The sequence below is a fragment of the Corvus cornix genome, chromosome 4 (genome assembly GCF_000738735.6).
Source record: "Corvus cornix cornix isolate S_Up_H32 chromosome 4, ASM73873v5, whole genome shotgun sequence".
Taxonomy (NCBI): Eukaryota; Metazoa; Chordata; class Aves; order Passeriformes; family Corvidae; genus Corvus; species Corvus cornix.
The window spans coordinates 38,951,205-38,979,009 of record NC_046334.1 but is presented as its reverse complement, the minus strand read 5'-3'; the positions used below and the strand labels follow the sequence as shown (position 1 = coordinate 38,979,009).

The 27,805-nt window shown below is 36.7% G+C and overlaps 1 protein-coding gene across 9 annotated transcripts in view; it reads right to left on the bottom strand.

The window, feature by feature from the left end:
- Window positions 1–27,805, bottom strand: part of TENM3 (teneurin transmembrane protein 3) — a 1,315,365-nt gene that overhangs the window by 987,838 nt on the left and 299,722 nt on the right. The window lies entirely within an intron of this gene.

Sequence of the window (27,805 nt, the reverse complement as noted above, 5' to 3'; positions counted from 1 at the left end):
AATATAAAAAGTTGTCACTCCAGATTATAATGATCTTTTAAAATAAATGTGCATTTGTACCCATAAAAACATCTTAGTTTCAACTACTGTTCCATTTCCCCCTTCTCCATAGACAAATTCTATAATTCTTTAAGTAGAATTATGTTTTGTTTTAAACCCTACCAGCATTTTACATACTTCAAAAAACATAAAAGCTGAGATTCAGTACTAAAGGTGAGACATAGATATCCTGCAACAGAAACCTTATTTGCAGGTTTATCAAGAAAGTAATTAAGATAGAACTGCACATTTTATTTCATGTGGCCTCCAGATCAAAATGGGGAAGAAGTAAATTATATCAGGAGATCTTTGGATAAAAGACAGCAACCACGTTTAGAGCAGCAGAGCTTTGGGCAAAAGTTGGGAAAGTTGCATGATAAGATTAAATAAAAATCATAAATTTCTCAGCAATAAAGCAATTAAATAAAACCCTTCTATTTTCTTCTAATATATTTTTCACTACAAGAAAAGCTAGAAACAAATTCCAAAGTGAAAGTACATTTTGTCTATTTTAAACGCTAATATTATGCAAAAGTAATCTTCTTAAACATAGGAGACATGAAGTCATCTTTTATTTTTTTTACAGACTGAAAAACACATTATATGTATCAAGTAACATCATACACTGTTTTTTTCCTATATTACTCAGTAGTATTAAGTCACATCATAAAACTTGGACAATTTAAAGACCACTGTTTCTAGTTGTTAGGTCATTAAAGCAGGAGATGTTCTGGAACATGTTAATATGCCAGAATGCAAGACAAACAGTTTCTGTCTCAAAGTTTAGTGGTTCTGTTTGTTTGCTTTTATTACTCTCATTTAACAGAGTTAACTATTGTTGTGAGTCAAGAATCAGATTTAATTCAGTATGTGAGGTAAGAAAGGATAGCCTTAGCTCTCCACGATATTAGCAATACCAGCAAGAGAATTATTTGGTTTCTCACACTTCCTACTTCCATTTTTAAAAATATTAATTAAAATATTAAATTAAATAAATACTTATATATACATGTCACACTTGTGACTGTCGCCATGTGGAAGAAGGGCCCGATTACATGATATAGATGGTAAAATTAGGATAATGGTTACACTAGGATTAGGGAACTACAATATGTGCCACACGGTATTTTCCCTCACAGTCTAATAAAAAAACTAGACAATTTTTAAGGTAACACAAAATTACACACAAGGACTAGAAGACCATCACCCATAAATGGCAATTAATCAAGATTTTCTCAAAGGTAAGCTTGAATTCAGTCTCAATACTAGGACTTCATGTGGCAGCCACTCCGGGTGTGCAGTTCAGATAATCACATGGGCCATTTTGTCATTGTGTAACAAAACTCTGCTGAAAAGTGACAATTCTGTGCAGAGCTGTAAAAATAAAGCACCAAACCCCACAACTCTTAACCTGTAATTCATCATTCCTTATACTTTGCAAAATTAACAGTACTAGCACATTTCCAGTTTGCCTTCTTTCCCCTCCCAAACCCTTCGATTAAGACATGGAAGTTGTGGGTTTCTCACTGTGGCTATCAAAGACCATTTGTGTGTACCTCTGAACATACACACAGAAAAGAAAAACCCACCACCAATTGCTCTAAGACTGCATCTGGACTCCTGTTTTCCCCCTCATAGAAAAAAAAAAAATGTTCTTTACTAAGGGCATTATTAATTGAAGTCCAAATTAATTTTAAAGAAAATCTTAACATTACTGACCGGAGGCACAAATTCAGTTACACAAGTAGGTCAGTGAACTAATCATTAAGCAATCAGAGGGACCAAACTAACCTTAGCTACCATAAAATGGAGTAAACATCAGGATCTATACATCGATTTTGGAATTGCAGATAAAATTAACTTTTTGTACATTACATTTAAGGGCTTATATAATGATGATAATTTATATAATTTCCAAATATACTGGAGGGTAATGACCCCTAGATCACTTATTGTAAGCTAAATTTTCTAAGCTGCTATGTTTGAAAGATAGGTAGATCATATGGTTGTAAATTAATTTCTTTTTTACCATGCAGTAATTGCTATTTCTCCACAATACTGACTGTAAATATTACATTTTTCCTTTAAGAAAAAAAAAAATTTCCCTTTAAGAAAAAAACCAAACAAAACCAAAATCAAACAAAATGGTAAACTCTTCAAAAAGTTTGTTGATAGGTTGAGGATATGTGATCAAAATCTTTTAAATCAGAAATGCTCTAATTACTTCATTTTTTGAATTATTTTTCATAAATTATATAGAACTTTCTGTGTAAAGAAAAAAGATAGTCATCAGCATATTTTGTTCCTTAGGTTTTTTTTGTTGTTGTTGTTGTTGTTTTTTTTAAATTAAATAAGCAGATGTGGATGGGTATTGTTCTTTTTATGCAGGTGGAAGGCAAGGTAGAAGCATAACCAAAAAATAGCCTTTAAGAGCAAAATCAAATATTTTACTTCAGAGCAAGAATGTGCTCTTTTTTTATACTATGTAAAAATCTAAACTGTACACATCCTACAGTGCAACAAATCTGTATATTTGATCACTGCAACTCACTTGCAATTACAAAAAAGAAGAAAATAACACAAACCACTCTAAAAAAAAAAAAATTAGTGCCTTTCCTCCAAAATAACAGAAAATAGCATTTCATCAATTAAAGAAAGCAAACCAAACTATGGGAAATTATGGGTTGAACTATAAGAATTTACTCTCATTTTTAAAATCCATGTCCTCCAAAATAATTGCTTTTCACAACTAATGACAATGGAACCTGTGCAACAGAAAACTGTGTGACTATTGGAGGTCTATCTGCTTTGAAGAAAGATCAGGTATCAGCCATTAATTATGGGCATATCCAGTCAGTAATGAGCTACATTTTATTCTTTTTGAACCATTATATCACAAATTGCTCGGAAACCACATAACATGGAATGCAGAGTGCAACCTAAGACCTGCAACGTGCTGGTACAGATGCAGCATGAAGCTATTTACTGGCAAGAAAAATGGAGAGGATGCACTGTTCTAATAGACAATACACACATTTGTAAGAGACTGAAGCAATGTTTATTCTAATTAAATAGCCAGACTATTTCCAGGATAGAAACCAACATAAAGAAAGAAGTTGAAGTGAAAAGACTGAACGTATCTATGATATTTGGGCAGACTGAAGAGGAAAATTGGTTGAAACCCCTAACTGTCCCTTGCTGACAAGGGAAAAGTGGACTCCTGGAGATGAGAGAGGGAACTTTCAAAATAACCTCATCCTGACTGGACCAAAACTATTTATTGATTTTTACATTTTATAAGCATTTTAACTAAGTTGGCCATTTGGAATCTAATTAAAAAGTATTCTCATTTTATCTTAACAGGCTTGGAATTAAACTCATCCCACAACAACCCCATGAACAGCAAAACTTTTCTCATCCAGGGAAGACATAAATCTTCAAACTACAGCAAGTGAGCATGTTGAGGAACATCCTAACTACCAAGTACACCTTCCACTTTAGCTTAAAATGTAGTAGTGCTACAAAACCCCTCCATTTCAGCTCCCTGCCCTAGGAAGAGCCAGCATCAGAGGAATTGGAGCAGGAAGAAGTGTCTGCCAGTGACTGGTAATTATAAAGGGCTGACAGGGCTCGAGATACCAAAGTGCACACAGCATTTTGTTCTGATGATGCCTTTTCCTGATCTTAAAATCAAGAGTCAAACACAGTTAGAAGGGGAAAAGGGATTTTACCTTGGTGTTTATTTTAAGGATCCTTAGGTGCACACATCCAGGTCAAATGCACCGAAATGCACCTCGCAAAATGCACCCCCCAAAAGATCTGGTATAACCATATATGTCTTACTAATTAGTATATCTATCAAAGATTCCCCAAAGAGAGGCTTGAATGAGCCCCCCCTCCCCAAGGAGCCTTCTCCTGGATGGTTCTATCTTAGTTTACAGAATGTGTTCTGGAGAGGACTTCGGGGTCTGTTGCACACTGATCCCTAACTACAAAGCTTCTAAAATGTTCAGTCTCCTAGCTGAACAAACAAGTCCAAGAATGTAGGCAAAAAGCACAAAGAATACAGAAGTTGTAAAAAGGTATAACAGGGGTATACAAGAAAAGGCAAAAAATCTTCATGGCATCACTGACAGGCTTGAAACACACTGTGAAAGACAAGAATTAACCACAGAACAATCAGTTCCTTTCTTCACGTCTGCTGCTGGCAGGAGCTTACTGCAGGAGCTTGCTAGCCCAGTACCTTTTGACCAGCAACCTATTGAACATGTGGGCATAAATTGTGGCTATAAAAACATACACACAAAATCATACAGAATAAGCATAAGTACATTCACATCAATTCAAAGTTGTTAATCAATGGTATATTAATGCACATTTAGTCTGAAGAGATATTTAATAATCTTGGGAGATGCCTTTCCGAACAACTGTATGAGCACACTTAATTACAAAAGCAGAAAAAAATACCACTTTAAGGAACATTTAAGGATGAACTATATCTAAAAAGCAGCAATAAAAGCACGTAAGAGTCATCAAACGTGTTCTATAGAAATCAGTTTTTATATGGTGAATCATTAAGAGGTGAAACTTTTTTATTATTCATAGGCAATTTATCACATTTATATCAGCAACAGTACATTTCTATGTGATAGGAGACTGATAGGAAAACTTTATTCTATTTCTGACTCAATACAAGCCTTGTGCTTCAATCATATTTTACATCTACTCATTTAATACAGTCCCTCAGTCACAGTTCATTCACAAAAGCTCAAAGACAGGGACAGCAAGAATCTGAAATCACTGGCTAAACACTTCCTGTGTATTTCTGAAAATATACACATTGGTAAATGGGAACAACTAAAACGGAACAAACAAAACCAAGTAAACTGGACAGAAAAACATAATTTTTGAAGCAAACCATTATCTAGAAAAGGGCTCAGAACAGCAAGCACATCCCTCATACAACACAGCAAACTGCAGAGAAGTTCAGTCCTGAGGGTTATTGACTCCCAAGTCATATATTAGCGCAAAAATCTCAGTAAGGAACTATACCTGACCTAACAAATCCTACACTTCAGGGACAAAGCTTATATTACTGCATACCCATCACATCACTAAGGCAGATGTATTATCATTATCCAATATAATCCTATCATGCTGCACAGCACAGAATCCTCGATGCAGGAATTGAGACCAGCAGTGGCAGACATACCCACACCACCTTCCTCTGAGTGATATCAATATTATCACCCTGTGCTGGGGTGTTCTATTTTAGTGCTTGTCTTTCGTTGGTTTTTTTTTTTAAATGTGGTAAAAATAAAACCTTGAAGCCACCTGTATCATAATATCAACATATCATAATATATCACAACACACTGCACCCCCTTCCCTTTCCCCCCCCCCCCACTCTCCCCAAACCACATCTACTGTGTATCCATCCGCTACTGAGAGTGCGTCAACTACGGTAACAACGAAGTTTATTGCTTGTTTTTCCTGAGGCTTAACGTTTTAATCAGTACTCTACTCCCAGAAGGAGAAAGAATCTTCAGAGGACAAGACTTCAAAGACTGTAAATGAAAAGAACCTGTTCAGTCCTAAAGTAAGGAGACATTAAAGTGCCTGTGGTGAGTTGACACTGGCTGGATGCCAGGTGCCCATCAAAGCTGCTCTATCACTTCCTTCCCAGATGGACAGGAGAAAGAAAATAGAATGGAAGTCTCATGGGATAAGATAAGGTCACATATTGTCTCTCTCACTCCTTCCTCTTCAGGGGGAGGGCTCCTCACACTATTGCCCCACTCCATTGTGGGCTCCCTCCCACGGGAGACAGTCCCCCATGAACTACTCCAACATCAATTCTCCCCACACGCTGCAGCTCTTCAGGAACTGTTCCAGCATAGGTCTCTTCCATGGGGTACAGTTCTTCAGGAAGAAGGTTCCAACATAGGTTGCCCACAGTGTCACAAGCCCTGACAGGAGCCTGATGAAGTGGGGGTTCTCTCTCCATGGGTTCAAAGGTTCGCCAAGAGCCTGCTCCAGCATGGGTTTCCCACAGAGTCAAAGACTCCTTCATGAATCCCCCTGCTCTGGTGGGGGTTCCACCACAGGCTACAAATGGATCTCTGCTCCACCCTTGACCTCCATGGGCTGCAGGGGCACAACAGCCTCACCGTGGTCTTCACCATGGCCTGCAGGGGAATGTCAGCTCTGGCACCTGGAGCACCTCCTGTCCCTCCTTCTGCACTGACCTTGGTGTCTGCACAGCTGTTTGCTGCTTATATTCTCACTCCTCTCTCACCAGATCCATCTTGGAGCTGATTAGCATTGGCTCTATGAGATACAGGGGAACCTTCTGGTAGCTTCTCACAAAAACCACCCCTGCCCCTTCCCTCACTTCTTTAAAAAAAACCAGCCCACCACTAGTTTAAAAGAAAGTTTTAAAGTACTGATAATTAAATAATAGTTCTGGAAAAAAATTTCTACTGTATAGGTTAGAGACCTATAGCGTGTCATTTAAAATAGGATTACAAGAAGCAGTGTTATGGTTATCAATAATTAGTGGAAAATAGGAGTCAGAAGAAGAAAGTTCATATTTTAAAAGCATCAAAAAAAGAACATATAAAGAAATTTCTTTCACTTCTCATCTATCTGACATTTACAAAAGTGTTCCTATGCCTTTGAAAAGTTGATTTTTCTTTTTAAAGATTCTGAAACAAGATTTCTTATAGGAAGACTAATTGGTGTGACCCAGCTTTCTGTGCCTACCAGCTGTCCTTAATAACTTCCAAAGTCATAGACGTAACTATGAACTGGTATTTAATTTTGTCACTTAAGCTGCCTTTAAAAAAAAATCCTGTTTACAGTTAGCTTTCTAATTCACACTCAGGTTTTTCCCCACACTTCAGCCTCCCTCCCATCAGGCAAGTATCTGTTGGCCAAGTAACTTTTATCAGACTGAGACACCCACCTATTCTGAAGTTTCCATATGAATACCTGCAGCTGGAAATTCTGCCCACCAAACCATCACCTCCTGTTAAAAAGACTAGCTTCTTGCAAGCTTTTAAATAAATTTCTTTGCTTAGGCTTGACTACGTCATAAACCAGTCTAACATTTTGTATGTAAGTGAATTTCAAGTGAGTCACAGGAGAAAACATGGTTTGGTAATTTGTTTCAGCAAGTACAACTGGTTTGCTAGTAATTAGAAGACCTTTAAAAGGAAACTGGTAAAGTGTGTCATTCTTTTTCTTCTCACCTTAACAAACTCTCATTGAGAGATATTTAATAAGAACAGAATGAGGTAAGACAAGAAGATGAGATGTGGGAAAATGGGAGTAGAAAGAAAATTACACAGATGGAATTGGAAGGAGAGGCAGAAGGAGAAATGAACAGTGATAAGACAAAGTGCTCAAGGAGAAAGACATCAAAATATATGAAAAGTTAAAAAATATAGGATAATGAAAGAGTTAAGCAACAAGTGAAAAAATGGACTAGATAAGGTCTCAGCTGGAAACAAGGGTGAATGTTGCAGGGCACAGCTTAATGCAGTGCTAGAATAAAAGAAAGCATGGTAAGAACAGTAGTTGAAGAATCAAGCAACAGTACTGAGGGTTCTCATGCTTCGTCTACTCATAAAAGCTCAGAGCTTGCTACGCTGGGAGAAGGGAACTGTTCCATAGAGCTGCCCACTGGGAAAGGACTCTCCTCACATCACTCATTCACAGCTGTGTTTATTATTTTAAGAATACTGTACAGAGTAACCCAGCACAAGTTTAGCTTCTGTAACTGACCCGGCAGCACATCTACCTGTGCTGCTTCTCATTTACAGTTAGTTTGTAGTCCCAAAACAATTTTTGGCTTAACAGAACAGGCTTGCACACAGTTACTGCACTATGGCAGAAAGGACAACTTAAGAGCACCTCACCTTCCTCCCCACACTGACTTCTTCTCTTTGCCATACCTAACATTTCAGTGCAAACCTCCATCACCGGCCTTAGACTGCACAAAGCCAAGCATGTGTTCAGAATGCTCCTGTCCTGAGGTATTTGTACTTGGCATGCCTTACTTGCTAGTGTATTTTTTGTCAAGATCTTCTGCAGTTTAGAAAAGCAGTATCTCCCCCTCTGCCAGGACTAGTAGGGGGAGACAGGGTAAAACAAGGGAGGATGCAAACCTTCCTCTAAGATTCTCCAGAATTTGTATACTAAGTTTAACAAAGCACTTGAATTTATCAGCCAGGCCCCACACCTACCTAGCTCCAGAATTATCCAGGTTCTCTTTGGTATTCTGCTCCACACCTTGGAAGTACCCTTGCTGCTTACAGGACATCTTCTGCTGGGCCACAAAGTGTGTAGCCCTGCTGTTTTTTGCTGACTTTACAGGAGGAGCATCAAAGCTTATTGAGGGTTTTTTTTTTTTTTTCCCCTTGGTCACAAACACCTACTCTCACAGTCCTTCACTTAGCAGAATATGGTGCACACATCTTCCAGTTCCTTTTCTAAATTTCTCTTTTTTCTTTTTCTTCTCTGTTAGTTGAGATTCTCCTCCATTTTGCAACCGTCTCCACAGGACACTGAAGATCTGTAACTATGTCATCTGCCTGCTTTCCTGAGGAAGGCTACTACTTTGTTTCATTTTTTTCCAGAATGTAGCAGACCTCATCTAAAAAAAAAACCAAAACCCTCAAGCTCTCCGCAGTAGCTCAGACTTCCTCTTCCAGCTAAGAAAGTCACTAAGCCCCAGAAGTGACTCAGGGATCTCCCAAGATCTGCTGGGAACTGCCCTTCCCAGGTGAGCTCAATCAGCCCTGATTGGCACCTGCTACCTGCCCTCCCTCTCTCACTCCTCTGTCTTGCATTTGCTCCAAACTCACCAACTTGTCCCTTAATGCCACACACCTGTCTGACCTCTCTTCCCTTGGCCCTGCTCAGGTGAAATTCTTCTGAGGCTTCCTGCACAAAAAAAAAACGCACCCCACAAATAAATCAAAGTGCGACTTTATGCTAGATTTGCGTTGCAAGGGCTTAATATTGAAAAGATGCTGTTAGTGTTGAGATAAGCGCTTTAATATTGTGAGCCTGTTTTCTGTGGCAGAGAAATGGTTTTCCTAATCTTTTGGGAAACGTGCTTTTGTGGAAATCAGCTGGAGAGTGCAACCAGCAGCAGCAGCTGAAGAGATTGCTTCTGCAGTTACCAGGATGTTATGAGACAATATTTTTTTCTCTGATGTAGCACTAACTCTAAATCTTGAACAATGATCTGGAATAGCCTTTTTGTCCAAACTTTCACTTTTTTCTCCTTTTTTTCCTCTCACATTTTTTAGTTGCTTTCTAAATTTTATTTTTGTCATGCTTTTTCTAGTTGGCTTTTTTTTTTCCTGCATGCATTTTTGAATGTCAAACTATTCATAAAATAAAAAAGGAACAAAAAAAGTATATTTATGAAATCCTCACTCTATTCATGATTCTTTTAGTTTCAGCAACCCTTTTGTCACCTGGGTATTTACACTGTCGAGTCCTTTTATGTTGTTATATAGCAGACTGAAGCCCTGATCTTCACTGGAGTGTAATAGCAGCAGAACTATAATAATAAATAGTTATGTGCTATCGCTTTTCTGCAGTTATTTAACACAATTATTACCAAAGTAATAACATTAATGTCCATCTCCAGATGCTTTGCAGAGAAAATTGAGACAATAATGAGGAGCATGGCTTACAATTAAACAAAGTGAAAATTTATTGTTGGGAAAGAATTACAATGACAGGGAAAGTTGCAGCACTGCTCATCACATGCATTTCCTTTGCTTCGGATGTAGGAAGGTTGTGGTTTCAGATGTTACTGGAGTTATACCAATAGGGGAATTAGGAGAAGCTTGATGCATAGACAACACTAAGGAAATGCATTCAGTAACGTGGAAAGCTTCTTATGATGATGCTTATGATGTACTCTTTGACTTACTCTGGATTAGTCATGCACTTAACTCCCTCCATGAATATATGTTTCTTCATCTAAATATACTATACTCTTGTAAGACAAAGAAACAGACTGACTTTTTTTTGTATTTATCCAAAATAAAATTCCATTTTGTGAACAATTCAAACCTTTGAAATTTTAACTTTCTTTTTTAACTGTTAGGAAAACAAAGTAAAAAAAAATGCTGAAGCTTTGCTTCCCTGTCAATGTCATTTAAGCAACTGTGTTTAACTTTCCTTTTCCTGAAGTATTCAGAAAAGGTGAATTCCTGCTTTTTAATCTCTCAGAGGTCCAAAATAAAATGAAAAATATTTTCTACAAATTTCTTGGGTTCAGAATTTATTCATGATTCTTGATGAAAGGAACTATAATTGCAAATGTCAGTATAATACAGAAAATCAGTTCAAATGGTTTTTACATTTTGTAAAGTGGTTGTCTTACTGATCAAACAATTCTGAGCATTCATGGGAAGCTTTTTCCTCTTGTACATAACAGTGACATCAAGGAAAGGCATAAAAATATATGCTGAAAATATTCAAGATGAACATGGAAATATGTTTGAACAAAAAAAAAAAAGAGGAAAAGATAATTCTAAGTGTCTCTGGATAACATGATGCTTACACATGTACCTGCTACTAGTTCTGCTTTTCTGTAATTTTGTGACCACAGCTTTTGCACGCTGCATCAACACACTACTAGACAGAGGTTTAAATTGGTTATCATATAATCTCCTTTTATTCTTTTGATCATGTGCAGCTCTGCTTACTTGACTACATTATGCATTTCCTAGGAAATTAATCTTATCTCACTTGACACTATTCCATTACAATCAGAAAATTCAATATAGATTGCTCTCCCAGTCAGATTTAATGGAAAAAAACCGCAAAACAACAAACCCTTGTGTATATTTTCTAGAGTAGTTCATATTAACTTTTCTTAATATCAGTTCCAGTGAATGTTCCTTTACGTTACACAAGATGCAGTATTTCCTCTTGTATACTCTGTCCATCAATAGAGAAGAAGGATTTATGTTTTTAACATTTATGCTTTTGCAGATCTATAGTGTTTTCTAGGATTTTTTCTAGTTCCTGTATTCACCACTCTAAACAGACGTAATTCAAAATCTCTGTGATTGTAAAAATTGCCTGAATTTACCTTTGAAAATTAAACACTGCTGGTAAAATGGTTCAATGATGTTTCCATTCAAAGAATAAAGGATACTGATGATTATTTTTTAATGCTTGAGATAAGATTAGTGACTGCAACTATAGTAACACAAGTTCCTACATCTATCATGAAAATCTCCTGTTACAGTGAATGTTGATGAAAATGAATAAAAGTTTACAGGCTGAATAAATACTACCACAGAGCCATTAATATGCATGCAGAATTGTGATACTCTCAATATTTTCTGAGATTGAATAGAGCTTTTGTAATGGCTCAGTTGTCCATTAATACCCACTATGCAATCATATTCTGATTGGACATGAAATAATATTAGTTGAGGGCTTTACTTACAGAGAAAGTGAAGAATCAGTTTTAGGGACTTTGTTGTTATTATATGGAAGTACTCTCTATTTACATTCTTACCAACTTCCCTTCCATATAATAAAAGTAATTTTGCTTTTAAAACCAGTATGTAGTTTGTGTACTAGAGAGAGCCTGAAGAGAGGGAAATGGAAAAAATACTTGGGTAAGCAAGTGAACAATTCATAAAGTGATTATTGTAATGAGAAAGTTTCAAGACATATGCGCAGTTTTAGTAAATAAAAATATGCCAAAGATGTTAATTCTACCACCTGAACTTTAGAAAAGTACTTTGCAATTTTTTGTCCATTTAACACAATTTGAAATTATACTGTATGCTTTAGAGGTGCTTTGGAGGTAATTAATGAAGTAAGTAATGCAAAGGTAATTTTCCTAAATGCTGTATTTGCATATATCCAAAGCATAAACAATTCTTTTGAAATTCTGCAAATTAAACTGCCTTTGACAAAGGCTTTTCTGAAAAAATGTCTTTTTTCACACTCAGGAGAATTTTTATCCTAAACTAAAATTCCTCTGGCTCTCTCAATTTTTTCCCCTCATATTTTCCCTTCTCTAATTTCTACGGAAATATTAGTAAATCTTGGGAGAAAAGCATGAATTATTATTATCACTGTCTTTTACTAGGGAAAATATTTACTAAGTTTTGAAAGTATTATTTTATAAAAGGAATATTTAAACAATATGTATTATATTCTCTATCTTTTGGTGTTAAGTTCTCTGGAGTAATTTTGGCTGTTTCCTTGCATGAATTCCTCCTCTAAACCAGATGGCACTATTTTACTTCACACTCATAACCTTTTGAATTAAGCAGCTTTATTCAAGGCACTCTTATTTAGCATACTTAGAAAATATGAAAAGCTAGATCAAATGCATTCTACTTCTTTATTTTTAAATGCCTTAATTATTAACTTGAAAGCAACTTTTATGTTCAAAGACTGAAGATTTTCAAGGAGCCTTTCTAGTGAACATCAGCTTCTTAAAAACAGAGGTCATGCCTGGAGAGTAATTCAATTTAGGTATCTAATCCTGGACTCAGTCACAAGACGTCAACCAACTGCTTCCATATCAGTAGGTTAGGAGGTACATGCCCCATCAATTTTGTCGAAGAACAGAAAGGATTCTGGTAAGCTAAAAAAAAATTGTTCTGCTGCACATCATCCAGCACTGAAACGCTGGTGCTCACAGAAGCACGGATTTTTATCAAGATGTAGCAGCAGTGGATTAATCCAGTGAAAGGCGGGTTACAGCTTCTCACTGTATCCTATTCGAAACATACTGATTGGTGGTTTAAGTCTCTTCTTTGAGCATTGCACTAAAATGATCTGTGTGCATCCCTTGTCAGGTGCACCCCAAAAGGTGTCCTTACCAGATTTCATACATATTCATGCTCATTTAATCTCACGGCTTGACTGTGGCTACATGTCTTCAGGAGATTTAGCCTGTGAATCCTTAGGGATTAGGGAATCTGACATATGAATGCTGTGCAAGTATGGTCACTAGTAAAGGCTTCGAACCTTACTAAAAAGGATTGTGTTTATGCTCACCGAACTTTTCCTTTAGGAATATACCAAATTGTTACATGGTTTCCAGGAAAATCTTCAAATATCCAAATCTTTCAAATTAATCATAGTAAGCAGTCCATGTGTGTTTTTATCTTTGACTGTGGAAGATCTATTTAAGACAGGTATCAAGAAGACAGCTGTATGATCAGGAGTTTTGAGCAACATCATCTAACAGATGATCTTTAAGAGGTCTCTTCCAACCAAAGCAACCTTCCAATCCAGACCATTCTATGATTCTGTGGTATCAAAAAATGGTAATTCTCCTATACTTCCTGAGTGTGAAAGTGGAGAATGAATAAATCCCATATCCTACCGTTGCTTTTGTTAAAAAAAAATACTACTATGCTTAAAAAATTACTATTCCTCACTGCCCAAATTGAATGGAGGGGAGGTAATTTTAAAAAACCAGCCCCAAAACCATCTGAACCAGGGTGAGTCCATCTGTTTGGTAGTAAGTCTAGCATCCTTGTAAGTCTGCTTTCTCTATTAATACTCCCTACTAAGTAATATAGTTTAGAATCATTAATATTCCATGTCTTTACAAAAGCAAACCAACATCAGCCCTGTATGCCATTTTACTCCTCAGTGCATGATAAAGCAATGTAAAAAACCAACAAGTCTGCTAACATGACTCAACAAAGAAAATAGAAAATTAATTTTGATTTAGTACAATTAAGCAAAATCTTTTACTGTCCGGAAGTGCTTGTTTGTGCCCATGAAACCTCAGTTAATGTCCTATGTTTGTTTCCAAAAGAATAATGCATTCCAGCTGTTTCCTAGAACTTCTTCAGAACATTCCTATGCTGACAGTAGGATTCAGAGTCTTGCTCAGGACTCAGAGACCTGGTAAATACCGGCTGTGTCTACACTGCTCAGTGCATTTGCCCCAGCCGAGCGAACAACTTCGCCCCCATCCGTATTGCTAAAGGTTACCAAAGCAGCCTGGTACACCCACACGATGACCAAGCTCTGGTGGTACCCTGTGTGCACTCTGTGGTGCACCAAGGACCAAAGACAAAATAATCATCCTTTTGCGTTCATCTTTTCAGCTCAATATGCCCAAAGACTGTACAGGCAGCACGGCAATCTACTTCAGTGTTATTTCTGTAACATAAACCATAGGACTGAATAGAGAGACAGGCGTGATGGCCTTCTTGCAATAGGTGTCAGCTAAACTATCTTGGAATAGGCAAGTAAGCCATGCTGAATCCTCTCTCATGTGTAGATGTATAGGTATCTAAGCTTCTTTGACTTGACACAAGTACTGTTCCTAAGCATGCCCATTTCACTGTGAGAATGTTTTCCAGTCAGGGAATGTTTTCCCTTACTAGGGTTCAGGCCTCTTATGGGCTACAAATTACAATATTACCTGTACAAACACAAATATTTATGAACACACAGTCCTGCTTTTTATCATGTTTGGTTTTGTTTGGGTTTTTTTTTTCATTGTTTGGGGTGGTTTTTGTATGTGTGGTTTTTTTTTTTTTTTTTTTTTTTTTTTTTAAATTTTCTGAAAGTGCCTATCTTTTTATCTCAAACACAGAAGCAACTAAGGGAAGCAAGTCTCCTATCCAAGCCATATCAGCTAACATCCACCGATGCAGCAAAAATATTCCTGTTTGTCTCTATGACTCAGCCTTTTCCATTCAGTTTGGTGTTAGGTATTTCTGTCAAACTTAGCTCACTTTGGATTTGGATAGAGCATTTCAGTTCAAATATCAGTCAATTGCAAGGATGATGTATAAATCTATCAGCAAAAAAAAAAAAAAAAGAGAGAACAAAAAGACCACAATTACCCCCCAAAACGAAATCAAGGAAGAAACTGGTATCTAATTAACTTGTTTAATAAATAAACTAACATTTCTTCTTCTACATTTTCTAAACCAGGGACACGGATATTTTCTGGATTCTGAATATGACCTTTGCTCTCTGCCAATGATCACTTTGGGAAAAAAATGAAGAAACAATATTTTTCCTGATGTGACAGCAAACTCTCAGATTTGAAGTTCCTGATAGAAAGGGCTCAGAATGCTCAAATGTTTTCATTATCTTTCTTCTTTAAGAATAACTGGTGGGTAATTACAGACTCAAACATCCACAGATTTACCAATACATTTATTACTTATCCCCTGACTACTTGAAGAAGTTGAGATAATTCTTTCCGTTGTCAAAACCAATATACAAATAGTGGTGCATATGTTTATACATGCATTTAGAAACAATAAACATAACACACACACACACCTTTGAATGTTTCTATTTCATTAACTTCCCAAGTACATAGGGTCACACAGAAATGTAAACCCACCTTCACATCTCATAATTATGTCTGTGACCTCTGTTCTTATATGAAATACCACATGAGAGCAAACAGGAAATATATACAAAAATAGAAAGGAAAAATGTAACAAAAGAGAATCATGAGAAGCATAAAAATAAAATAGCGAGGATGGTAAGGAAAAGAAAAAATCTAGGAAGAAAAGAGAAGAAGAAATTAAAATGAAAGTATAGATACATAAGATAGGAAATGAAGTAAAAGTCATAGAATAAACTGGAAGATTTTGAGAATGGACTAAATAATACAAAATATGACAGTAAAATACAAATCTATAAAACAGGAATGGTGAGTGGCAGGAATTATCCTACAAGAGATTAGAACCAAATCTGAAATAAGAATATACTCATATTTCTGAAGTAAGTTTAGAAGAAGTAAAATCAGGGCAATTTGACTGCAGCTGATCTTGGAAATAATTGGCAGAAATCTTTTGGTGCTTCCACCCCTAGCATTCAGTTATTCACCTTAGATAGTTTTCCACAAATTGAACAGATGATACAGTATATCAAAAGCCAATAAAGTACTATATGGCCAGAAATAAGCTCTCTTAACAAGTTCAGGAAATGCTGAAGCAATTATGATAATGGCTCATCATTAAAATTATTCTTCTTTTTTAAAGTGGTCATAGCTGCAAACAGCTTATGATTATCTGAAAGTAGCCAGCCTTCAAAAGAAAGGGCAAAAGTATTATTGTTTAAGAAGTCAACTGAATGCTCATTGTGCCTTTTATCATCACCCTTTCCTTACCTCAGAAGGGTTATTTCCTCATTTGTCACCTCATTATTATTCCATAGTGCAAGGTTCATTGATTACAATCAGAAGAGAAACTTACAATGAAGTAAATTATTAGTTTTATTCAAAGAGGTGTCTAGACTGGCTGTAAAAGTTGCAGATAATATCCCTAGGCTTTTGAGATACAGGATGGCAGAAAATTGCTTCATATTGCTTAATTTGGAAACATTAACATAATGGAAGATAATCAATAGGTTCTAATAATTACAGCAAAACCATACAATTCCCACAGGTAAACGTGCTTTATGTGGTATACAAACAGCTATCCTGGAAAATGCATATTTACAATCTCTGTAAAGCAATTCATCAGAAAACACAACTATCTTGTTATGCTTTTGAGGATATTTCCAGACTTCATTCTGTTATACCAGCAGTATCAGTTAAAACAAGGTCTAAGAGCAAATGACAGCAAGCAGGAGCTGAGATAGTTCCGTCTTCAGGTACCTGACTACACTAAATGTACTTCACAGGGGCAAGACTCTTAAACCCTGTTCTACCTGTAACTAGCAGAAAAAGAGAAAAAATGTTCTATAGGGAATGCTTGGGCTTTGCAATGGGTGAAATTCCCTCTGCACTCAAGTGTTGATGGATAGCTTGTGGAGATATCTCCCAAGGAAAGGGAAAATGGTTTCTCATGCTATTAAAAACCACAGAAATATCTAGATAATACCTTTCTGGGAACAAGCTTACAGTGTCAGAGATGAGTAACAAATGATCCAGCCTTTTTCTCTCAATGCAAAACCTTTGCATCTCCCATATTCTTCTCACAGGTAGCGAGGACATTTAGTGGTTTTATATGCTATGAACTATTACTTTATTATAAAAATACTGCTGGAACAGTCTAGTGATGATAAAAAGACTCACTAAAGTACCCCTAATTTTGATGAATTGCAATTCATCAGAAGTTACAATGTAGCTAAAAATAGAGTACTGTGTTTTATCCTTTCTATGTGAGCTGAATGCTGAAGCACTTCTCAAATGCACAAGTCTGACTAGCTTCAGGACACATTAAGGGAAGAGAGGCAGGAAGAGAATTAGGATTTTGGCTTACAAGAGCATACCACAGAAATGTTTCTTCCAGGCCCGGGTAAAACCTTCTAAATGTGTGAGGCTATCCACAAATAAGAATTTTCATGTGACCAGGACCCATGTATCTAAGCTGAAGGCTGTCTCACAGTTTGTAATGTAGCTGGTTTTAGGTTTGATCTGTGATTTAGTCAGTCATTTGCCTTACTGGCAGAACTCCTGTGTGGCCTATATGCTATCAGCTGTAACAACATAAATGGATTTAAAGAAGCTAAACAGTTCTTCTTTAAATACAGATAAGTTAAAATACAAACAGATATATAATACACCTGATTTAGGAAAGCAAATACCAGGTTAAAAGCGGCAACAACCTTCCAATATTACAATAGAGCACAGTTTTGCTTTGGTCTCTTTCCTGCTACGATTTTCTACAGTTTGCAATTATTTGATCTGATAACAACTTTGTTCAAGATTCCTCTGTCCACACTATTCTAAGCACTGCCTTGACCTCAACTAACATGTGCATGTGGGTGACCTAAATTCCTTAAGTTGTCAGTTTTACAAGGGTAAAATAAAAAATAAATAAATAAAGTGCTCATCATTGAATCAAAAAAAGAGAAGAAAATCCCCTAGAATTGTAACCTTTTGACTATACTTAGCCCTTACTGATTATAAAGAAAGGAACTTTGAGATTTGAATCCCTGCCTGCTGCTATTAGATCTAGCTTATTACCACTGCAAAGAAGTTTGTTTGTTTGTTTGTTTGAACTTGAACCAATCGCTGCTGGCAGAGGGAATATAATTATAACAAAAATTATTAAATTAGTAGGGACCCTGAATTTGGTTCCTACACAAGGAATGGTCTTTAAGAGTTACAGACTCTATTTCTCAAAAATTCAGTCCATGGACCCTGCCCCATACCCGCTCGACTCTGGGTTCTTTGCTTCATGGTTTTTTTTACCCAGTCCCAGCTTTTTGTCTACTGCTTCATGTCTCCGTTTTCTCTCCTACTCTCTCTGTGGACAACATAATATTGCTGGAAGAAATTGCAGGTCTTGCTAAGCCCACCTCACTCTAGAAACATGGCATACAAGTTACCATGTTGAAGGTATGAAGAACTAAAACACACCCCTGACACATCAATTTTGGCAATAACCAAAGTGGAACAAAGTGGTATTGTATATAGGTAGGCAAAGGTCTTTTCCAAACTGAAAAAATGCTTGAAATTTTTATGAAATTCCAAACCTCAAGGACATATGCAGGAGGAACTTGGCCAAAACTAAGTCACCTCTCTACAACATTGAGGCATGAAGCTTACCAAGTCCCAGCTGTCTGTTTTAGCAGAGAAACTGTGTATTTTCTTCCCTCTTAATTAAAAGGAAAAAAATCCAATCTTAAGACAGACAGTGCATTCAACTTTGTCAAGACTTGGACTGAATTGTTTCAGAAAGGAAAAAAAGTTATGCAATAATAAATATACTTAACATCTCAAACCCTAATAAGCAAATAAAAACTTACTTTTTAACAAACTTTATGCTTATTGAAGTCCAGCTAAATGGGGTAGCACATTCAGGTACAATCACGATGATAAGAGAAGATGAGAACTAACTACTGGAAGGCAGACAGCAGTTGCTACTTGATAAATGGGTGAGAACAAGCTACCTTCCAGAGTTTACACAGTGCTTACCCTGTTCTAGTACAGTGTGCTCTATTAAAGATTTCACAGAGTTTGGGCATGGACCAATAGATGCCTAATCTTATGTTTGTGTGTCTTTCCATAGGATTTTAACAGACAGATCACAGCAATTTAACTGATTCCAACTGTAGCATCTCTTTTCCTCTTCTCACTGTCTTTCCTCACGACCTAATTTATTTATTTTTCTAAAAGTATAATAACTACAAAAAACACCAATAATACTTTGCTTTTACACACCCTGCTGTTCTTAATGGGGTGAAATCCCATTTGAACTCAATGGAAGTTTTCTCTGAGCAAGAACTACAGGATTCTCTCCCTGATTTATAAAGAACAATTTGCCATCTAGATGCTATTTTGAAAAGTTAAAAATAGATTATATACAGCTACTCACAATTAATGGTATTTAACAGCCTACTGTTGTCACTAAGAATATTCTGGTAATCTTAGAACTGGTGGCAGCATTTGATTTCTCTATTTTTACAATTAACTTCAGCAGGAAGTGTTTTGCCTTTTTTCCTGGCTATGTCTATTTTGCAGACTCCTCACAAGTTAACAAGACCATAACTGAAGAGTGATCTGTACAGGTTTACTCTTCAAAGCACAGTAAAACTTAATTTTGTCACCGATTCAAAATATCATACAATAAAACTAATTTAATTACACTTAGCAATGGCCACTAGTCTCATTAAAATGCTAATGAAGCTTGTAATTATTAAATTCCTTAATGATTGTTAATAGAAATAAATGACAAAATAAAGCTTAAGCAGAAAGTCAGAATGCTCTCAGGTAATTTTTCTTAGTGACAGTTTCAGAGGATATAGTTTCTTTGGAGCATTCAGAAAAAGACAGATTAAAATATGAGGTAAGAGGATATAAAAGAAAAGAATGCAGTTATAGAATGCACATGTAGCCAATCCATTGTCTCCAGTTAAAATATTTAACTATAGCTGATGTAAACTTTCCTTTTCTGGACTATGTTTTCATGTCATGTGCCGAACACAAAAAAATTAAATGTATATCTAAACTCACAAAGAAATCCTATTCAGAATAAATATTTTTCTGACCTTACTTGTAAATTATTGTCATAATATTGGCATCTATATGAAAAGAATCATAACAGAGAGTCAAAATGGGACCTGTAAATACTGAGACAGGGCTAAAAAGTACTCTGCATTCTGTTTCAGAAATGACAAATATTTGACTTAAATCAAAAGCAGCATTTGCACATGCGATTCACAACATATTCAAAAGATGCTGTTCATGTCTTCTTAAACAAAAACACATTTCAAAACCTCAAAAGCAGTTGTTGTTATTTGGCCAAACGTAAAGCAGCCTCCCCTATTCCCACACTTTGACAGCTATTCTTTGCTCCAGGGGTGTCAGGCAGACAGCAATGTGAGCAGCTCCAGCTCAGCAACAGGCAGTAACACTGAGCTCAGCCACAGTAGCTCACTGTATGCTCACTGTGCGAGCAGTGAGGAATTCCCTGAGCTCTTATTATGGGAGTTTCAGAGCCAGCAGGAAGCCAAGGAACTCCTCCCAGAGGCTTATGAATAGTGACAAGGAAGGAAAATAAATGAAAATCAAGCAATGATGACTCCTTTTGGGGTCTTCTAAGGTGACTACACTGATAAAAATGCCCATTGAATGGCTTTTCTTATCTTACAGTATATTAGGGCCCTCAGGACATAATGCTAGGCTATAGAATATCCACCCACACATGCACATTATTTAGAACCAAAAAAGAAAGTGGAAGGCACAGCCTTACCAGACAGAAGCAACCACTGGCACTGGAATGATTGACACTTGACTTTTCCAGCGATAAGGCCTCATTGAAAACCAAAACCCAAACCTTTTCACAGCTTTAGAAAATAAGTCTCTCTCCTGTTCATATCCATCTTTTATAAGACGCATGCATATATTATTATTTCTTCATTCACATAAAGCACTGTTTCTTGCTGAAGTACTCTCAGTCATCCTTCTAATCAAGAGAACATTGTCACACGTCAACACCTTGACAAAGGGGAGAAAAAGTTATAAAATCGAAGTCTCTCTACCAGTAGAAAATTGACTAAAAGTCATATACATTAATTTAGCAATCTAAATCAGCACCTATTAAAAAGAAAACTCACTATGGGAGAACAATGGACTTCAAATTCACAATTCTAAACTGTAGAATTCCTCATCTCCAAACTGCTATTTTTTCTTCATTAACCATAACACTTCCTATGTCAAAGTTCACTTTTTCACATCAAAAGTTCATATCAAAATGTGACAAAATGTCATTTTAATCTCAGAGGTGTATGTAGTCATTTTACATACATCTTGTCATATGTTTTTCACATATTATATTTTTGAAATACTGAAAAATCAATGGGCTTGGGTATGTGCCTAGTCAGGAACTACCAGAATCCATTTTCATTATGCTAGCCTCCAAACAAGAGTTTAAGTTATTCTGTTGGACAAAAGTATTAGTTAATGAAGACTTTTCCAGGATATCCTACTGGACTGTGAATAATTCACTCACTAACTTTATTCATTTATAGCAGACAGCAACTGGAGTTGCTATTCTCTTTAGCAATTCACATGCAGAGAAAATTCATAAACATAGATTTATTCATTTGGCTAGAGGTTATCAGTAGCTTTCAGATATTTGGACTTTTACTTCCCAAGGCAAATACTAAGAAATTGTTTGGGGCACATCCCGAACAGTATATTGCAGTAAAATTAAACATGCATGCTTTAGCCAGTCATATTTAGGCAGCTGCCCAAATAAAAAATAAAGCTTTAACAAGTAATAATTTATGTCTCGTTCACAGCAGAATGAAAGAATTAGACAAGATATAGGGTTTCCCTTTCATTAAATTTCTGAAGTTAATGTGTTTATTTCATATAGTTTCTGAAACTGGAAAAAAAAAGGAGAAGAAAATGTGATTTCCCAATCAGTTTTTAGAGGGGAAAAAAAAAGAAAAGAGAGAGAAACATATCATTGTTGAAATAATATGGGAAGATTGAGACTGGACAATCAGATAATCTGTGGGAAGGAAGAAGATGAATCAGAGTGCAGACAGGACTGTGGTAAAAATTTCATATGTGATATAGTGAAGGAAAAGGAATGTTGATACCTACGATGTCCTCAATTGTGGAGAATCTAAGCTGGTCCAACAACAAATACAAGTGTTTATAGCATGGAAAATTTTGTTCTTGTGGGCTCGTATACCAACTGCTGCACGAAAGCAAACTGAAACTTCCCACAGCTTAAGAAGAAGGGCAATGAAGATGAAAACATGAAATATTTTGAAAATTTTATTAGCTCAAGTTAAAGAAAAAGAATTTAGAAAGCAATGTGCATTTTAGAAATTAGGAATGTGAATGGGTTATTCCACAAGTATTAAAGAAGAAGCCTGAGGTGAGGATGGGGATGGCCCATCTCATAGCCAAGAGCTTCTCCTACTTAGAGCCAATATAAGATTCCTCCTGCTCCATCATTCCGGCATGTTGATTTCTAAGGAAGCTTCTCTTAGAGACACTATTTAATCCAGTGATATGTCTTTCAGTTATCAAAACATACTTGCTCAGGATTTCTTAAAACAATTTATGTACTTCTTAATACAATTTATGTATAAAATCACTCCAGTTATTCTAAAGCCCGTCTTGTGGCCAATTTATCTTCCTTCAGTGGCCTTGTGCAAGAGTGCTGTCTATTGTAGTTCAGGAGCATAGAGATCCTCCCATAGGATCCATGTGGTGAGAGGAAAAGGACACATAATGATTTAATTCTAAAAATAGACTCAGCAAAGCTGAGCAGTAATAGATTGGCAAGTAATTACATTCTAAGTAAATATATGCAGCTAAATTATATTCATTTATGTGCAGAAAGCTTGTATAGTAATTACAATCCCTCTAAAAACCTATTTAAATCATTTGTTTCCTATCTTAGATGAGACACATGCCTTTGCGTTGCCCAAGTGCAGTCCTTTGCAAAGGATCCAATCCCATTCTAAGAGTTCACATCTTAAGGAAAGAACAAAAAGTAAGCTGTTGCATATTCTGTCAAGAAGTAAATAAAATTAAGTTCTGTTGGGCATTTTCAGGGGAAACTAAATAAGAGATATTATATAATGATATTTTGAAATAAAGAGACTAAACACATTACGTATTTGTCAGAGACCATACATACAGGAGACTACAAGATTATTGGAAGCTATTGATTCCAAGATTTACAGCATTAGTATGAGTTTCTAAATATGAGGGTTTTGCTGCTACATGTGATTTATATTGCTAAAATAAGATTAGATTATAGAAAATGAAGAAGCCTTAAAAAAAATTCTGCAAGTATTGAAACTGAAAGATACAGAATGAAGTCTTGCTTAAGGTAAAACAAGTGGTACATATTTTGATTCCTACTGAAAAAAATAAATAGTTAAGAAAAAGTAAGAAAAAATGGGAAAAGGGAGAAATTACAAAAATTGTAAGAGCGCACATTTTTTACCCTCTGCCCAACATACTTCTTACAATGACCAGCATTTTTTCTAGAAAACTGGAATTTATGAAAGAAAATTCAATTTACATTCTGCAGTATTGTAGTGGTTTGGTCCAAAATACTCATTACTGTTTATCTGCTGTGAGATAAGAATTAGGAGAAATGCAAAACAGGCACCAAACTTGAAAGAATATAAAGAAGTTTATTAACAGACCTAAAAGAAGAAAAAAAAAATTATACCACCTTCAGAACTCTCCTCCTCCCCCCACCTTCCTCCCTTCTCCCACTGACAATGTGAAAAGACAACCCTTAAGATGTTCAGTCTGTTTACCACTTCCATAATAACCTTGTTCAGTCCATTTAGAAAGAGAAGTCTCTTCTTGCTCATGCTATGAAAACATTATCACAACGAGACAGCCGCCCACTTCCAAATATTGTTCAGTCCATTTAGGAAGAGGAGTCTCTCTGCCTGCGTGTGAGTCCTTTCCCCCGACTTGCAGCTTTTCCCGCAACTGCTTTCGAGGGTCCACTCTTGAAGTTTTTTGGGGTATAATTTTAAGGTTGAGCCATTCAGAAACAAAAACAGAGGCCCTTCTCCTTCCCTGGGAGCAAAGGGTCTTCATCATCTTCATCTTTAGGACTATCTCTGGGAGCATCTCTAGGGACTGAGGTTTTCTCCTTTCCCATTTGGAGCAAAAGTCCTCATCTGGTCCATCTCTCCCTGTCCAAACTTCTCATGAAATTACAGCTGCGTCAGCATCTGCCTATCTCAGCGCAGGTGCTTTTGCTCACGAGTTGAACACTCCACCCCCCATATCTTCATGAAATTACAATGGGGTACTCTGATATATCATAGCTTCACAACAGAATTTCAGCTTTAAGCATCTCCTCTCTCTCTTCCCTCAGGTTTTCAGCTCTTCACAGCAATAAAAGGGTTACTCTCACCTCGGCCTTGCAGCTTTGCAGCTGGAATGTTGAATTTTTCTTATCGAAGTGGAGAGGGGGGAGAGCCGAGCCGCTCTGGCTGCCCACGGCAAGGCAGTGGGGGGGGGGTTCCACGGCTGGAACAAGTCCATCGACCCAGGATGGCCGTGGCCCGGCCCGGTCTGGCCCAAGCAGGGCCTGGCCGGGCCCACTGGGCCCTGCTCGGTCCCTGCAGCCACCTGTCCCAGCGCCGGAAATGAGAGAGAGCTTGGAGGGGGAGTTTGCCTATTCTTAAATGTGGATCACAGAGGTGATCACAACTTTAAGTGGCTTAGAGAATTGTCCATATTCAAACTGGCCAGCTGATAGGTTCTGTCAGGTCCCAGAGGAAACTGTAAGCACCCCTTAGCAAGGACATCCCTTCCGGGACTATGTTTGCTAACCTATGACAAGTATGAATTACCCTGTAGCAAAGACAAAAAAGTATTAAACTGAAGACTAAATCCAGAACCTTCAAAACACATAAGCCTGCATGTTTATGAGTGCTTTTTACCTAGTAGCACACACTTTAGTTTTGAAGTCATGGATCAAAACCCTATTTTGGCAAGCACTAGACTAGCACACACTTTAGTTTTGAAGTCATGGATCAAAACACTCTTTAGGCAAGCACTAGACCAATACAGAGCAAAAATATCTGGCTTGAAAGCATTTTATTGTTATTTTTATATGACAAGGCAAGTAAAAGTGCAAAGGAAGAATGGAAGTCTGAGGGAAAAAAATGCTATTAATATACATTATGTTACATTAGCAACCTAATTATTGTCAAGTAAATATAGCGTGGATATTTATAGGAAAGTTCCCCCATGCAAAAAAGCATGGAATTGATAGTTTGAAAATGTAACGAGAAGGCTATAGAAGCTGGCATCACAATATGGTAATTATTTTTGTACTCTTAAATAAAGTGTCTACCTGAGATCCTTCAGTTCTCACTGGCCTAGTTAAGTAGCACAGCATCATACTGCTTCAGTCTGGAAGCAGCATGCCTGCATTGCTCTGTTTTAGCTTATGAGTCCTCTTCCCTTTCTTTGTACATGAACATCTTCTCTTTTGATCTGAATTGTTGCTACCTAAAAGCTGTGCCTATCCACTCGCAGTTCTCATCATTGCCTCCAGCACCGTTTCCAGCTCACTTGAAATTTACTTGTACCAAATATCCTCAAGATCCATTTGCTGCAATTGTAAATCTGTCTTCCAGTTTCCTTGTACCTTTTACTTACTCAAGTCTTTGTCAGAATATTCTTGACATGCTGACTCAGAATGACTTTTAGTCAGTGTCTGACTGAGAACCGCGGGTGAAGGTGTCAGACACTGATAGCAGTCCTCTAACTGCAGCTGAGAAAGGAAACATATTTGTAACATGGGGTTACTGTTGAACAAGAGGAGGGGAAAAACAGACAGAAGGCATCTTCTCAGACAACCCTGATAACAAATTTACCATAGGTATAATTAGATTTTTATATTTTCACATCCTCTGCTGAAAAACTGGTTCGGACTTTCACATCTGTTAAAACCAACATTTATATTCAAGACAGTGTTATAAAGAATACTTGGTCATTTGTTCATTTGTCCTAGGAATATTTCATCTGTAGTTATTTTTTCGTAGCTAAAAATGGCATGATGGCCTGACTGTGTTTCACATACACATTTTTCACTTCTTTATTTATTTGTACATGTTGAAAACCTATTTAACTGTAGAAATTCTTCCTTTGTTTTCACTTCTTTATTTATTTGAGTATGTTGAAAACCTATTTAACTGTAGAAATTCTTCCTTTATGTCCCTACATAGATGAGGGTGCACTCTAAACTAACTGTGTTCTCACATACATTAATCCAACTCTTCAACTCATACATTTCTCCCAGTATAACATTTTAATCCTGTTCCTTATCAAGGAAGATCTTCAAATTTGTGCTATTATAAAACATTACGAGCTTGCTTCTACCTTTTGTATCCTCCCTCATGAAAATATTAATCAACCATCAAAGTCTTTGGATAGTCTGCTGGTTAACTCCAGTGCAAGATAAAAGTTCAGAGTGTGCTCTCACCCTTTCTTTTGCTCAAAATTTTATCCATATTAGTTGCTTTAACTTGCATGTTTACTAATCTTCTATCAGGAGACACTTTCATTGTGTTCAGTGAGGCATAACTACAATAAATGTTTTGTTGAAGACTGGATTGACAAGATCTATCCGCTTTGTCTCATCTAGAAATTGTTTCAAATAAATGTTGTGTATACAGATCTGTGCATAATTTCATTTTTTTGCAATTTACTGATGGGTCTCCAGGTCTAAACCCAGACATAGCTGAAAGCATTATTCTTTTTCATTTTAAAACTGTATTTCACATGTCTCTCATTTCAGTGGTTTTATGGCAGAACATAAACCAAAACAACTGGTAAATATCACAGAATTCAGGTATGAAAAACATGCAAGTGCAATTTCATGAATCTGTGTGTGTATATATATACTTATTTTATGATTCATATTTTCAAATTCATGGATCTTTTAGGATATCCAAAAAGGCAACACTTATTTTGAGAGTTGATACAATAGGTATAAAGTCCTGCCTATAGCACTAACATGCAGAAAATTATGATGGGGGCAGAGAAGATGGGATTTTCTTAAAACAAGTATCCAAAAAAAAGTATCCATAGAAAAATCTGATACACAAATGTAAGCTTCTGTAAAACATCCTGCAGATCATAATGCAAAAATCCCATACTAAATATGATCTAAATATGACTGTGTCCGAATTCACAACCTCTGATAAATAGTTTTGGGGGTTTTGTTTTTCATGGGTTTTTTTCACTCAGCACAAGGGTATATGGAAAGCTTTAACTGGATTTCAAGTTTGAAGCTAATTCCTAACACTAATGAACATACTAATTTTTACCAGGGCATCTTGAAGATGCCACAGTCAAACACAACAATGATATTTGAAAAAGGCAGACTCATAGAATCATCATGGTTGGAAAAGATTTCTAAGATCATCAAGTCCAATGGTTAACCCAGCATTGCCAATTCCACCACTAAACCATGACCCTAAGCAACACGCCTACACGTTTTTTGAGCATTTTCAGGGATGGTGATTCCCACACTTCCCTGGGCAGACTGTTCCAATGCTTGACAAGTCTTTCAGTGAATAAGTGAATAATTTCCATAATATCCAGCCTAAACTTTCCCTGGTGCAACTTGAGGCCATTTCCTCTTGTTCTATCACTTGTTACCTGGAAGAAGAGACCAACTCCAACCTGGCTACAGCCTTCTTTCAGGTAGCTGTAGAGAGCCATAAGGTCTCCCCTGAATCTTATTTTCTCCAGGCTAAATGACTCCAGCTCCCTCAGCCACTCCTCATGAGATTTGAGCCCAGGCCC